Consider the following 15,995-nt stretch of genomic DNA (forward strand, 5'->3'; position numbering starts at 1 on the left):
ACGCTTAACCGACTGAGCCACCCAGGCGCCCCAGTCTGGATAATTTCTACTAACATGTTTCAGTTCACCAGTCAGCTCTCCAGTTTTTCCAGTATGCTCCTAAACTCATCCATAATTTCTTAATTTCACAGTATTCATCTTTTCAGTTCTAAAATTACTGTTTGAGATACACACACACACACACACACACACACACACACACACATTCCAGTAATCTGGTGACGTTCTCCATCTTGTCATTAATTTTGACATATTAATCACATTTATCTTAAAGTTCATGGCTGAAAACTTCAGTATCTGGGCTACCTTAAAACTGTTTCTGTTATCAATTATTTTTCCTAGTCCTTTTCTTAGATTGTCTGCTAGCATTTCACTGTGTGTTGGGCACTGTGTTATAAAACATGATAGAGGCTTTGGATATCTTCCTCCAGAGAACATTCACCCAGTCGTGTCTCAGGCTTCTTTCTGCAGTAGAAGAAGATCACCTTAGTCCACAATCAACTATGTTAATTGGAAGCTGCTTGTTTGTCATATGTTTAATGCTTGATCTATTTCAGGCTTACCCCTTTCCAACTTGCCAGGTCCTGAACTCCAATTTATTTTCAGAAAATCTAAATATTCAGCATTGTGAGACTGTCAAAAGCCCCATGAAACACGCTACCTACTTTCCACTAGGATTTTTAGCATCTGTCTCAGTGTATAATAAGAACTGGAAAATAATGTGAGGAGAAAGCCAGGCAATGTCATGTTCAACCTTCTTTGTACAGCTCTTCTCTTGAGGATCTTGGTGATGCAAGTTTTGTCTGCTGAGGCAGCCAGGCCAAATTTCATTTTTCTCTCCCTATTTTATGAAATTGCTGAATGCTGTACAGTTTCTCTGTATCACATTGGTTGTCCTCTACCAAACTTTTTAGCCACTCACTCTGTGCCATGTCAGACTTAAAAAGGGGTCCCAAGGAGAAAAGTGAGGTGGGTTGTTTGGGTTCATCTCAATAAATTTCCCCTGTTTCAAAAGTTATGGCACCTCCTGTCTCAGATGCCTCAGGAACACTTGCTGCCTTCACATGTATGTATCTTTTTTGTTTTATTTTGTTTTGTATTTTTCCAACTTTTCTTATAACAGAAACCTTGGAATATTCTAGCTCTTGGTTTGGATGGTATATTCAAAAATTATTTTTATATATATAAATAACTAAGGAATCTTCAGAGAGTGTCATGCATGTTGTGTCATTAATTTGTAATTATGACTAGTCCAATCTGTGCAACTAAACTTCAAGACAAAAAGTAAAACTAATTAGATGACAAGTGCCATCTATACTTTAACCCAGCCTCCTAATTATAGCAGGCAGGGCTTTGAGGTTTAATCACTGCCATCCTAACAATCACAGAGGGCACGTAGTATTTGTATATGTTGTAAAATTGCAGAGTTTTAAAATTAAGACTAGCCCTGATTAGAAGAGCTAGAATACATCTCATATGTCCTCCAAAAGCATGCAATAAACCACACTCTCTTTACTATTTTACCAATAGTAAAGGCAGGCCTGTGATTAGAGTCCTATAGCTTCATATGAAATCAATGTCCACTTCCTCTAGAAAGAATTCAATTTGTGTGCCAATCTCATGAATTTAAGAATCGATCAGGACATTCTGGTGAATGAAGAATGAGCCTCTCTCTCCTCCTTTTCCCCCATAAGCAAACACTGCATAAAAGCTTTGAAAAATGACATTAGAAGAAAGAAACTTGGATGATTGTCCCATGCTTTGCATAGTTAAGGATTTGTTTACTATGAAACATTCACAGCTTTCCATATGTGTACCCAACAGACATTTCAGTATGTTTTAACTTTGGAAGATGTAAAATGACCAAAACTACTAGATATTCAGGAGGGCTTTCAAGTGAAATTGTACTTTAATAATAACTATATCATTTAGATATATGACATGTTAGAACATTTATGTAAGAGACATAAGCTTATGGAATCTAAAAATATTCTTGATACTCAGTACCCCAAAGTATAAAAGCAAAATCCCTTCTACCTTTTGTAACTAGAGTAAATGAAAGTGACTGTGTAGAAGAATGATAAAAGTCAGTGCAGAAGCACTGCTACCTCCTTATTTATCAATATTAAGTTCATGAATATTATAACTTTTTATCCACCAGTCAAAAACTTGGAGGAGAATAGTGAGTTATATCATCAATGAGCTAAAACGACAGTGTACACAGACACATATGTACATGTAATCAGTAAAAATATATAATTTCATAAGACAAAGTATAGGATTCTATATCACATTAAGAGAAAAATGATATTATTGTTATATTTAAACTACTTACCTAACATTATATTTTGGCTTATATATGAAAATTTTAAGTGGAACTTCTTAATATACTTTGAGACATATTTTATCAGAAATATTGTAAATGCTGTAAAAATGTTGCATAAGAGTAGTTTAGGGCTTAAAAAACAAAAGATCACCTCATACCAATTGGATATTTAATTTTCCCATAAATTGTTGGCAATTTTGCATTTATACTTAGTTTGGAAACAAATATTTCTAGCTCCAAGTGGAATAGTGTGCTGAAACAACAAGATAATCTGTATTTTTTTTTTAAAAAAATAAATACTCCTTTATAGGTTTGATGCCAAAGCACTTTGTTAAGGTGTTTTTGTTTTTGCTTTTGTTTTTGTTTTTAAGAAGGGCAAAACCTCTCAGATTTCTAAAGCTTTTGTTGTACCTTCTAGGGAATTTTTTTTTTTTTTTTGGTACCACTTTTTTGTTGGAAGTTGATCCACTAGAATGCTATCTAGCCATCAAATCCATGAAATTAACAATTTTAATCTCTTGATTACTAAAAATAAGGACCTTATGCAATTATTGAGTGAATTGGTATTAATTAACCTCCCCTTCCCTTGTATTCCCATTGGATTCTTTTAAATCTATATTCTAATAACTAATAATTTCAGCTTCCATCTACTTCCATTGGATTAAAAGCTCCACAAAGGTAGTAACAGTACCTCTGAGCTTTACACAGAGTAGTTGCTCATTATACATTTATGGGATTTAATTAATTAATATTTTTGTTATAATTCAGGTTGGCTAACCTAAAGAAACAGTTGATATAATCACAAGAACACGAAGGCTTTCCAAATTCCAATGTGAATTAATCCCAAATGATTTCCATCAACACAGATTCATGAAGTACTCTGAAATTCTTAGAGGAAAGGCTTCCTCAACTTTTACATTTATATACTTAGCCCTTACAAGTTCTACTCTATGAGGCTCTGGGTCACTGATTATGGGTTTGGGAAGAGAGCTACTGAATTATTGCTAAGTATCATTGAATTCATATGCAAAATCTGTGGACTAAATATGATTTTAACCATATTACTATTTTTTTAAAGTATCAAACAATGAAAAATATATTTATTGAGCCATTAGCATGTTCCATGCATTATTACATGGTTGCATAATTAACTTATTTAATTTCATTTAGAGAGATGGTTACTTTGATTAATAAAATACATGCTCTTCTAACTGGTTTCACAGAACTTTTGGATCATTATTTTTTCTATTGATGGATATTAAAATAATATAAATGACTTTAAATAATATGCATGACAATAAAAAGGGAATCTCATGTTCAAAATATTGAAAAGTACTAGAATTGCCCAATGGCTGCTATACAATTTGAGATACATGTACTATTTCTTCCAAAGAAATTCATTTTTTAAACTTTTTAAATATAAATTCAATTAATTAATATATAACGTATTATCAGTTTCAGAGGTAGAGCTCATTGATTCATCAGTCTTATATAATACCCAGTCTAATATAGGACCGAGTGTTCATTACATCACATGCCCTCCTTAATGTCCAAGAAATTCATTTCCTAAAGCCTAAATCGCTATGTTGCAGTCTTTTATCCCTAAAATACAGCTGAGTAGATGCCATGAACTAAGTTAAATAATTACCAAGAAGAAAAACTTCAGTTAGTGGGCACCTTCTAGAATAAACCAGGTTGTTTTTTTCTTTTCTATATCCCAAGACAACAAGAAATCCAAACAAATATACATCTTTAGGTAATAGTTACCCTAAATTAGAAGCTTTAAGTTTAGACTCCATTTGGTAGGTCCTGATTTCTTAAGGTAACTATGTATCAGTTAAAACTTATCCATCTTCCAAGCAGAAACTGTTTCAAAGATTTTTTATTCTTAGGTAAGTAGTGCATGAATCACTAATTACAAAGCATTTCTCAGCTTTCCCACTTAGTTTCATCTTGTGAGGAGATTAATAGCCCTCCTTGAGACAACAGCTGCTTTCTATTTATCAAAGAGAAGCCAGTGACTGGCAGCTCTCCTAGAGGACTAAGGGAAGATCGTCCATGGACTTAACTGCATGGTTCATAACCTGGATGTGGAGACAAAACAAGGAGCTTCAGATGCTGGGGATTCCTGGAAGATTGTGATTGATTTTTCCCACTAGCCTAATATACCCATCGTATCTTTAATTGCATGCTGCTCATTCTATTTTCTGTGTTTATGATCTAAAGCCACAGCAATCCTTTGGACAGTTGTGCCTCGCGTTGCTTTCCTGAGAAACCATATCTAAGTAGTCTAGGAACTGGTTTTATTGTTTTTAGCAGTGTCTTTCATCCTCCCTAATGTTTTAAAAAAGAAATTAATTCTTCATTCTCAAGATTACGCAATCTTAAAAACAGTGAACATTGGAGAAATAATTTAAACTATATTCTACAGTCAACTTTTTTTTAAGATTTTATTTATTATTTGAGAGAGAGAGTGAGCGAGCGAGAGAGAGCACAAACGGGGGAGCGGCAGACAGAGGGAGAGGGAGAAGCAGGCTCCCTGCTAAGCAGGGAGCCTGATGTGGGACTCAATCCCAGGACTCTGGGATCATGACCTGAGCCGAAGGCAGACGCTTGACTGACTGAGACACCCAGGCACCCCTCTAGAGTCAACTTCTTGCTTGAAATTTAGCTGTAATGCTTGTGCTATAATCATTTTGAAATATATTTGTTAAAAAGAAATTCATGAGAAGATTCTGGGAAGATGGTACAGTAGGAAGCATCAGGGATCTGTCACCCCACCTAGACAAAATTTATGTGGCAGAATCTGTCTGATGTAAGGAACTCTAGGGTCTTCTGAAGGATTGCAACCTCCAGGGGAAAACTTCTTAGTAAATTGTGGTTAATTTGGGGGAATTTAGGCTCAGCACAATGACAGTTACCCATCATCTCCTCACCCCCACCCCCGCCAGCCAGGTCTCTGCAGACAGCCTACAACAATATGAATGAATGAACGAATGAATGAATGGACAAAAAAAAACAGAGGCCCAAAATGGCATAACTTAGGTTAAGGCCCCAAGTCAGTAAACTAAGACTTAGTACCTAACTTGACTGCAGTTTCAACCTCCCAGAAATGTAACCTCTGACCCATCAACATGGGAATTTCCTGGTCAGCGTTAGGAAATTACTGATAATTAGCGATAAACCCCTTAGGAGCGCAACTGTGCCTAAAACAACACATTCTTTGCTAATAACTTCCTTTTTTTCACTTCCTATCTACCTTAAAAACCCTTTCCTTTTCTGTAGCCCTTTGGAGCTGCCCTCTACTTGCTGCCTGATTCATGCATCATTTAATAAAGTTAATTACATCTTTAAAATTTACTCGGTTGAATTTTTTTTAACAGTATATACTTGGGCAATTATAAAATGTAATCCCCATGGTAACCACAAGAAAAGGGCTTTCATAGGAAAGAATTTACATAAGGACAAAGATTTTTTAAGCAGATAGATCCAAACTTGTTGCAAGTTTTTAAGTGGATAGATCCTTGCAGGTAGATCCCAAGATTATTTGGGATATATATGTCAACCCCTTGGCTATTTTTTTCAATGCCCTTCTCATTGGTGAATCCTGAATGTGAATATTTACATTCTTCCACTACAACCAGTTAAGTATCATTTTCTCAATTTTTTTTTTTTTTTTTTCTGGAAGGAATTCCCAACACAAAGTTTCCCCAGTCAGCAAAGAAGGGCAGTTATAGAACACAACATTTAAGTTGTTTGGGTGCAAAATCAATGCATACTTCCTCTCTGCTTCTAAAGTAGAAATGGAGTTTCTCCAGTGCTGAATGTTACATCCTCATGTTATTGGGAAATTAATTCTGAATTTGCCAGAAGGGACTAAAAATACAGTTAACAGGAAAAACCTGGTAAGTAGCCTTCGTAACTCAAAAATTCAAAAAATTAACCCAGGCAAAAAGGTTTGAGCGGGCTTAAAATTTCAATAGATTTCTTACATGCTAAAATGTAATAATCAGAGAGTAGAACATAAGGGAATTGAAAGACACTATTAGGACTATGTAATACAACTTGGGGTTCAACCATCATATACTGGCATATACATAAAAGTGGAAAATGGAAGTCAAAGCTAAGACTTACTAGAACACATAAACAGGAATTCAAAAGCTACCTAGGAGCCAGCTCTCCGAGTGTCACCAGCACCAAGATCTCCCCCATGACAATGTCTTCCATTAAGATTGAATGTGTTTTGCTGGAGAACTGCTGGTGCTGTGAGTCTCCAGTATGGAAGGAGTCGTCCAACCCTCTGCTCTTCTTAGATATTCTTGCAAAAAAGTTTGCCAGTGGGATTCACTCAGCAAGCAAGTGCAGCAAGTGACTGTGGATGCCCCCGTTAGTTCTGTGGCCCTTCACCAGTCAGGAGGTGATGCAGGTCGCCACCATTGGAAAAAATTCTGCACTTTGAACTGGGAAGATCAGTCTGCAGTTGTCCCAGCAACAGTAGATAAAGACAAGAAAAACAACCGAATCAATGACAGGAGGGTAGATCCCGCTGGGAGATACTTTGGGGGCACCACGTCTGAGGAAAGAGCCCCAGCATTCTGGAGCCCCACCAGGAGTCTCTGTACTCCCTCTCTCCTGACCACCACGTGGACAAGTACTTTGACCAGGTGGACATCTCCAATGGATTGGATTGGACCCTGGACAACAAAAATCTTTTGTTACATTGACAGTCTCTCCTACTCTCTGGATGCCTTTGACTATGACCTGCAGATGGGGAAGATCTGTATATGCCTTCTTATTATTCCTCTTAATACTGCTGGTATTTTTTTCATATGATGTAACTAGTAAGCTGCCTCTTCCTCAACTCCTATGAAAAGGTTCTTACTTGTTGAATAGATAACTGTATGATGTAAAAAAAACAAAAAAACAAAAAGCTACTTAGCCATAGAACTCAATCTGGATGTTAATTATAATTTGGAAGAAAATTTTTAATTTTAAAAGATTTTAGGCATAGCTATATATTATCCATTTAATAATACGGAATGCTGTTTCCTAAAAACCAAAGAGAGAATATAAGAAGATAATACAAAGAGGTTTTTCTTTACCTCTATTCTTTACAGTAGATGTGTTATAGTTCTGTCATCCTATAATCACATCAGAATAACTCAAGACTGAAATTACACATACATATCTGCTCCTACAGTAAAAGTTAATAACATTATCGTATAAAGTCTCATATATGGAGGGCTTGCATCAGAAAGTCAAGAAAAACACACTCTCTATGTCACTTATATAACTCTTGGAAATATGCAAAAACACGATTCATGGAAAGCAATATCAAATAAGGTATACATTTTCATAGATTCCATCTGTTTTATCATATATCTTTGATGGTGAGTATTTGAAATTCAATTCTACCTGATTTATCTGCTATAATAATATATATTCAATGTCATTTTAAATTTTGCTTGGAATTATATAGTAGGATATGAGTTTCCTGGTCTTGGGATACAGCTATATTGACAGATATTAATAATCAATATATAAAATATTTTTCTATGAAATAACTTGAGTTCATTTTTAAAAAAAGATTTTAAATGAGAATAACTCATATGTTATAAAAAAAAAGGAAATATTGGCTGTGTGCTGTCTGATAAAGGAAAACTCTGTCCCAAACTAATTCTAGACCCTGTCTGCTAGTGCAGAATTAGCTTTGTAACCACTAGCCTCGGACCCTGTTCCCACATTGACTGGGCAGTACTACATTGAGTTAGGCTTCTGTTATTGCTCTAGGCTAAGGCAAAATTGGGAGAAATTGTAATAATATCACCTTGTGAGTGAGACAGCATTATACTTTAGAGATTAGTAAACATAGCTCCCCAAAACTTAAATGACTTATTTGAAGATAATCAGTTTTAGCTTTGAAACAAAATAATTTTATTTCAAGCTTTATTATAGTTGTCTTTTGCAATTGCAGTTGTAGACAGTAGAACATAAAATTTTAACTCATTCTGGTTCTTTTGTAAAATGTTAGTGGGAAATGTAAATACATTTGTAAAAATTCATTAAAATTTCATGTATTCAAATCTTCCTATCATAAGATAGAAAGTTTCACTTAAATAATATATGTATTGTAGAATATTTTCTAATTTTCTTTTTTCTTTTCATTGTCAGGGCATAATTTTATCATTGAATCTATTATTGTAATGTGTTCTTCATTAAATTACAGTGTGCAGAGTGGTCAAAAGCTTTCTTTCCAGAGCACTACACTGAGCAATTTTTTCCTAGAATTCTAATTTAGAAATACAAAGGGTAGTGGATCAGTAATTCAGAAAGAAGTCTCTGAGAATATATTTTTCAAGTTTATCCTACTGAGAGAAAATTTCATGAGTTACTAGCACGCCATGTTTGGACCTAATTGGAATTAAGAAAACAATTTCTAAGAGGAACGTATAAGTTTCTTCACTTCTTTGCTTTTGTTTCTCTGAAGGGAGTGTTTTTGTATGTAGACATGAAGTCAACTGATCCCTGTCATTTGATTCAGTTTGAGCCCCTCAGTCATGAGCAATGTCCACCGAACTGCAGATTTTCATCAGAGAACAAGGCCACCCGTGAAGACAAAGCATGATGAATAGTTTGGCATTGTTACCCTGATGAGGAGCTGAACTTGGCAGTGGTGGGACCGAAATTAGTATAAAATCCATAGCTCATCTTTCATTAAATATCATTCCTCATGGGTCACAGCTTTGCCCAGATGTTTGGCAGCTAAGTGATATTCAAAACAAGCTCTTATCTTTAGTAAGTATGAAGTAACCCATATAAAACTTTTACAAACAGAGAATTACAGGTTATTTTTCTTTCTTTTTTTCCTTTCTTTTAGTACTCAGCTCCTTAAATAACTCCACTTTAATATTACCAATTACATGACTCGTGGCACATGATTTTAACTTTCTTGGTTTTTATACAACAAAAACAGAAGGTCTTGCAAATAGATTCCATTATACTTGAAGTGGCCTTTACTTAATAATTTTTTAACAACAAATTCTAAGAAGAAAGTACTTACATGGCTTCCATAAAATTGTTCTGGTTGATCTATCCTCAACGGTACCCTCTATTTACCTTCTAAATGCATCCTAGAGAAATAAAATTGCGACAATTTTATTTTGTCTGTGTGTATGTGTGTGTGTGTGTGTGTGTGTGTGTGTGTGCATTCCTTTCTAAAATCATCTTCGTGAGTAGCCAATCTTAAAATGTAATTAGAATTCTGGAATATATCTGCATAGTGTTCTACTACAACTTGTATGCTGAATCCATTTCTTCAACCCTTTAGGATAATGCATGTATTTTTCCTTTGTTTCAAACAAAAAATGTAAGTATGATACAAGTACTGTTTCAAATACCAGTACTACAAGTTAAAGAAATAGTTTTTACTGCTATAATTTTGGAGTCTATTATTTATAAATTGCCAAAATTTTTTCTCATATATGTTCACTTATTCTTCCCAATTCCTACCTCACCCCCCCCAAACTAATAAAGCAGAGCTAGTTAAAATCTTGGCTAATCAAAAGAAATATGCTTCAATCCATAACCAGGAAATCAAGCTTCTTTCACCAAATTCAACTGAGATGATATGCCAATACAATATGAATAATCATTTGCTATCCCAATTTTTTTTCTCAAACTATTATTTCTATTACAAGTTCTATACATTTGAGATAATACCTTAATGATGAAAAACCCATAGAGAGCTTAAGAAAGTTTCTAATAGAGAATAATACTTTTGCCCAAAACTGTAACTCTTGAGTTAGGGATTAACTTTAGATTTGGATTTCGTAAACTTCTCTGTGTATAGACCAGTGTTCGAAGTTAAAAACATATGTATATATATATATATATATATATGTACAAAAATATTTTTTTACTGTGCAATATATATGATACATCATGCTAAACACTACTGAAGATGCAAGCAGAGACCAACAATGATCCTAACTCGAGGAGGGGGAGGAAATGCTTTATAGACTGTGATCACAACTTTATTGAGCATGTGATCAATTTATAGGTTCAGTCTAGCATTTTAAAAATACAAAATAAGAGTTCCTTGGTGGCTCAGTCTTTTAAGCATCCCAGTTTTGATTTTTGCTAAGGTCATGATCTCAGGGTCATGAGATCAAGCTCTGGATGGGGCTCCTCAGTGGGCATAGAGCCTGCTTGGGATTCCCTCTCTCCTTCTCCCTCTGCCCCCCACCCCCGTGCACACTTTTTCTCTCTCTCTCTTTCAAAAAATTATATATATATATATACATTATTATACACACATACCTATATAAAATAGAGTAAGATAGGATATATTAGGATACCAGGTTATATGACAAAACAGATGGAGGAAAATAAAAGAGATTGGGATAGGATAGAATAGATGAGTGTAATGGTGGAAGGTTAGAATGGAATACAACAGAATAGAATCAAACGTATTAGAGCAGCTTGAATGATAAAGGTAAGGATAAGCATATATACATTGGATAACCCTATAAAACGTATTTTTTACTGAAAGTACCAGTCAAAAGAGTTTGGAAGCTACCACTGTGGGTAAAAATAAATAAATACAAGTAATCATAATATAAATAAGAAAGTGTTAAAAGTTTTAAGAAGTTGACACACAGAAATTCAGAGATGGGAAGAAATTTCTTCACTTAGGAAAATGTGAAGATTATTCCAATAAGTCTGTAGCATTTTTGTGACATAGAAAAGACTTTCTTCAGAGAATAAAGGGGAAGATGCAGGGAGATGGCTGGGATGAAATGGGAGGTGATGGCTCTGTAAATACTTCTTAGAAAGAGGGTTTTTTTCCCCTATAAACATCAATAATAGTACATATATAATATATATCTAGTTAGATATAGGTAATTGTATCTATAATTAGCTATATGTAATTTATATATTATAGATATATAATAATATAATAATATATGTTATCTATATATAAAATAAATATCAATGATTTGATAAAATTTGTACTTCTTTAAATTTTAGGTCCACTTTAAAACAATAAGGTTATTGCTAAAAATAACTCTGACTTTTCCATTCCTAGCATGTCAAAGATAGCATCCTAGGTACTTTCTGTCATCCAACCTGTGTAAAATATCACGAGGTAGATGTGCTTGTTGTTCCCACTTCAGAGGATGAAAATGAACTCTGAGAGGGTAGGGAATTTACCTCTTGGTCATGCATGTAGTTTATGAGTGACTGAGCACAGATTTAACATCAGGCTGTTTTACTCCTGAGCTGCTGGTGTAGAAGAACCATCACTTTCTCCGAACTCTCAGAAAGTATAATGATATCTGACTAGAGGAAACTTTTCACTAAATACATGCAGATGCTTCACTATGATGAAGTGTCTTTCAGGTATAAGGAAACTTTCAAATATGTGAGTGTTGCCTACACCATCTAAAGCATCTCACAGTAACAAAATAATCTGCCCTTTTTTTCTTTCTTTCTTTATTTCTTCCTTCCTTTCTTTCTTTCTTTCTTTCTTTCTTTCTTTCTTTCTTTCTTTCTTTCTTTCTTTCTTCTTTCTTTCTTTCTTTCTTTCTTTCTTCTTTTTCTTTTTCTTTCTTTCTTTCTTTCTTTCTTTTTCTCTTCCTTCCTTCCTTCCTTCCTTTCTTCTTTCTTTCTTTCTTTCTTTCCTTTTTTCTTTCTTTCTTTCTAATAGGTTTTCCAAGTTGGTTCAAACCAATGTGAACTTTCTGAATCTGATCCAGTGATCCACAATGCATATAAGGAATGAAAGCTTACCCTCACTTTTCTCCAGATGGATTTCTGGATATGAGTCTCATCTCTTTTGGCACCAAATGCTAAAACCTCCAGTAATCACAATGCAGATGTGCAACAAGACAATTTTAGCTACAGCCTCATGCATAAAGTACAGCTCAATTTGTGTGAAAAAAAGTTTGAAAGAAACATATTGGGATGCTTGTCTATTTACATTTTAATGGGATATGGGTCTGGGGCTATATTTTCTATTATATGGAATTAGTTTCCTTGCAAAGCATTGTGAATACTGCTGACATTTTGCCTTAGTGGCTCTCAATCATTTAAATATAACATTTGAGCTTACATAATCTTCCAACATATTTAATTTTGTTCCGAAGTTCACAAAATTAGCCCCTAGAGCTTAAGTGCAACGTGTAAATAAGTGTTTTACAAAATGTCAGAAAGAAACGATCAATGCCAATAGAATGAGAGAGTATTTTAAGAATTTTTATAACTATTTACAGAGCAGTTGGTAAAGAGCAGCCTGATGGCAACCCAGTCTTTTCTCTTGCATTATGTTCCTTGAATCTGGGGGAAATTTAAAATGATGATGTCTTTAATATTTTAATATGCTCCACTACAGTGAGAGCCTTTATTTTTTCTTCAAAGTGATGTAAACCTATGAAATCCCCTTTCATCTAATCATGTTTCACTTTACTAGCTAACATTTAACAATTTAAACAACAATATATGTAATATGCATCTGCACAACTTCCCCATGGTAGTTGAAGCCTTACTATGTGCTCTCTCTTCATTACTTCTTCCTCACACCTCCCAGAGGAATTCACAGTCTTGAATTAGGTGCTTATCATTACCTGAATATCTTTATAATTTTCTTATCTATATCGTTTTGAATGTTTTAGCATTATTTTTAAACAGCGTAATATTTTATACATGCATATATTCCTATATATATATAAAAAATTGTAACTTACCTTGTGTTTTTAAGCAATTAATTTCTAGGATCTATCCATATTGAAACATGCAGTTTTAATTTACTTATTCTAATCAATGTATGGTATATCATTGCAAGAATATTCCTGATATTATTGAGTTGTTCTCTTTTTGATGAGAAATGACTTTTTTCTCCAGTTTTTTAGTAATGCTAATGGACATTCATATTAGCAAATTAACAAAGTGGAATTGCTAATTTGAAGAATATGTTAATGTACAAATTAGTTAGATATTGTTATATATTGGTGCTAAGTGGGGTGCTGTTGTAACAATACCAAAAAAATGTGGAAATAGCTTTGAAATTGGTTAATATGTAGGGCCTAGAAGACCTTAGACCATAATTACAAAAAAAAAAAAAAAAAGCCTAGATTGCCTTGACTAGTCTGTTAGTAGAAATATGGAGGTTGAAGACTATTGGTGAGGGCTCAGAATGAAATAATGATCATGGTAGATAAAACTTATGTAATGTATGGATGTTGAAGGCATTCTCAGTGATGGGCTCAGATGGACCCATCTATCTTCCTCTCTCTCTCTTTCTTAGTTATCTGGGTGTAATTAATATAATCACAACATTCCTTATTAGAGGGAATGGACACACACACACACACAGATTCCAGATATCTCTTCTGTAAAATTAAGAAAATATTGTATATACTTCCTCAAATTAAAATTTTAGGTTTTCTTTTGAGACATTTTATTAGCAATTAGAAGACATTGGGGAGGGTAACAAAAATAATAGCATCAATATTATCAAAGTTAATAACAATATAGATTTATAAGTTTCTATATAAAATATTATTTATTAAATCATACATTATTTATTGATGAGATGAAATGTTGGGGCCTCCTATTACATTCTGGTGGAAGGAGATTGAAAATAATAAATAAGTAAAATTTATAGTATAATAGATAAGTACTTTATAGAAAAATAAGTTAAAAAATAGGAAAAGACACTGCAGTGGTTAAGGGACTTGTTTTTAACTGCATTGTTAAATAGGATTGTTATGACAGTTTTCACTGAAATATTAGCCTGGATTTCTTCCATGAACAGGAAAGGTATATGAGCTCATGGAAGATATCCAGATTAAGATTTACTCTTCTGAAACGCATTTTCCAAAATGCATCGCAGCAGGCAGTTTTTCCATATGTAAGAAAGACAAGGGTCAGATATATGTAGCTATCTGGGGGAGGAGCATTCAAGTGGAAGGGAACATCATGTGCAAAGACCTTGAGGCAAGAACATGCCTCCTATATTTGAAAATCACCAAAAAAACACTGTAGCTTGAAGAGAAGGAACAAAAGAGATACTGGTAGGAAATGAGGTCTGAGAATTAAGGCAATGGGGGAAATCCTGAAGAACTTTTGAGGAATTGACACAATGTGGGCTTTTACTCTCGGTAAAGTTAAAAAAGTGTTAGACAACTTTGAGCAGAAGAGGGGCACAATATGACTTACATGTTAACAAAAGCCAGTACAAGGGCAGGAGAGGAGCATGGAAACCAAACAAAGGACACCGTTTCATCTATGTGAGAGAGTGGCTTGGGCCAGGGTGGTAATGGTGGAGTCGGTGACCAGACAGATTCCATGTGCATTTTCAGTAAGATTTCCTAATGATCATCATAAGGGGTAGGAGACACAAAGAAATCAAGAATACCTTCAATGTTTTTGACCAGAGCCAAAGGATAGATTTGAGGTCTACTGCAATGATTGCATAAAATGTAGGTTTAGGGAGAAAATCAGGATTTCAGTTCTGAACAGCTTGTGTCCTCGACACCTAAGTAAGGATATCAAATATGCAGCTGAAGCCTGGAATTTAGCAAAATGATCTAGACTAGAGATTTTTTAGTCCTTAGAGCATTTTTCTAAAGTGCATTCCATATTCTTCTAGGTCTGTACCAGGTTAATAAGTCATAAACACAGAGCTTATGTAATCAGAATTTCTGGGAAATGTTGAGTTAATATGAACAGGTTTTCTTACTTTAGTATTTCTCAGAATCATTAATATGATAATGTAATTTTGATACATAAAAATTAAGACATAATATTTAGAATTTTCCAACTTTGTTCTATCTGGACCCTCTCTTTTCACAGAAAATTCTGGGGGCTGTTGTTTTGAAAGGAACATGTTGCACAAAAACTATGACAACTACTCTGAGAGTATTATTCTTATTTTACAAGTGAGAAAATCAAGGATCAAAGAATTTGAGTATTGTTCAAGGTCCCATACTTGGGATTCAAGCTCAAATCAATTCTTTTCATTGTTTAATTGAACTCATGAAAAAGAAGGAAGGGTGGCAATATGGGTGCATGTGATTTTCACTCTACAGATTAGGTGAAGCAGAAGAGGCCAAGCAAAATGCCCCAGGACTTGGTACCAGATCCCTAATGGAAGGAGCAGAAAGCCATAGTGTTAATAGGAGTGAGCCAGAGCATACTGTTTGATTCTACTTAGTTCTGGCTTGAAGTATTTTAACTAATAATGGCTCTATAACTCAAAATAGTGTGGAGAGGTTGAAGAATACCTTTAAATTAGCATGGAAAGTTTTCCTCTAATATATATACATAAACTATGTGGATTATTGGAAGTTTTTCCTAGCCCAAATTACTCTGTGTCTCTTCAGCCACAGTCATCCTGAGATGTGAATCAACAAGATACATTTTATCCGATTAGATAAGGATCAGATGGTGGCAGAGTGGTGAGAAATAATAAATATCATTGCACCAAAAGACTAAAATAATGAACCATTTGAAATCAAGCTTTCAGGAAATTACAGTTCAATAGTTTGAAATTGTATTTATCATTCTCTAAAGTTTGGGTTGTCTAAAGAATTGAATCTCAAATATGACCTGAGTTTCCACAGAGGTGGAAAGACATCAAAATGGGCTGCAAACTGAGCCCCCCAGT

The 15,995-nt window shown here is 34.3% G+C and overlaps 1 pseudogene; it reads left to right on the top strand.

Annotated features, from left to right (window-relative positions):
* The first annotated feature begins 6,542 nt into the window (after positions 1-6,542).
* LOC116638624 lies at positions 6,543-7,159 on the top strand (annotated as a pseudogene).
* Positions 7,160-15,995: the final 8,836 nt, after the last annotated feature.

This window comes from Phoca vitulina, unplaced genomic scaffold (genome assembly GCF_004348235.1).
Source record: "Phoca vitulina isolate PV1807 unplaced genomic scaffold, GSC_HSeal_1.0 scaffold16, whole genome shotgun sequence".
Lineage (NCBI taxonomy): Eukaryota > Metazoa > Chordata > Mammalia > Carnivora > Phocidae > Phoca > Phoca vitulina.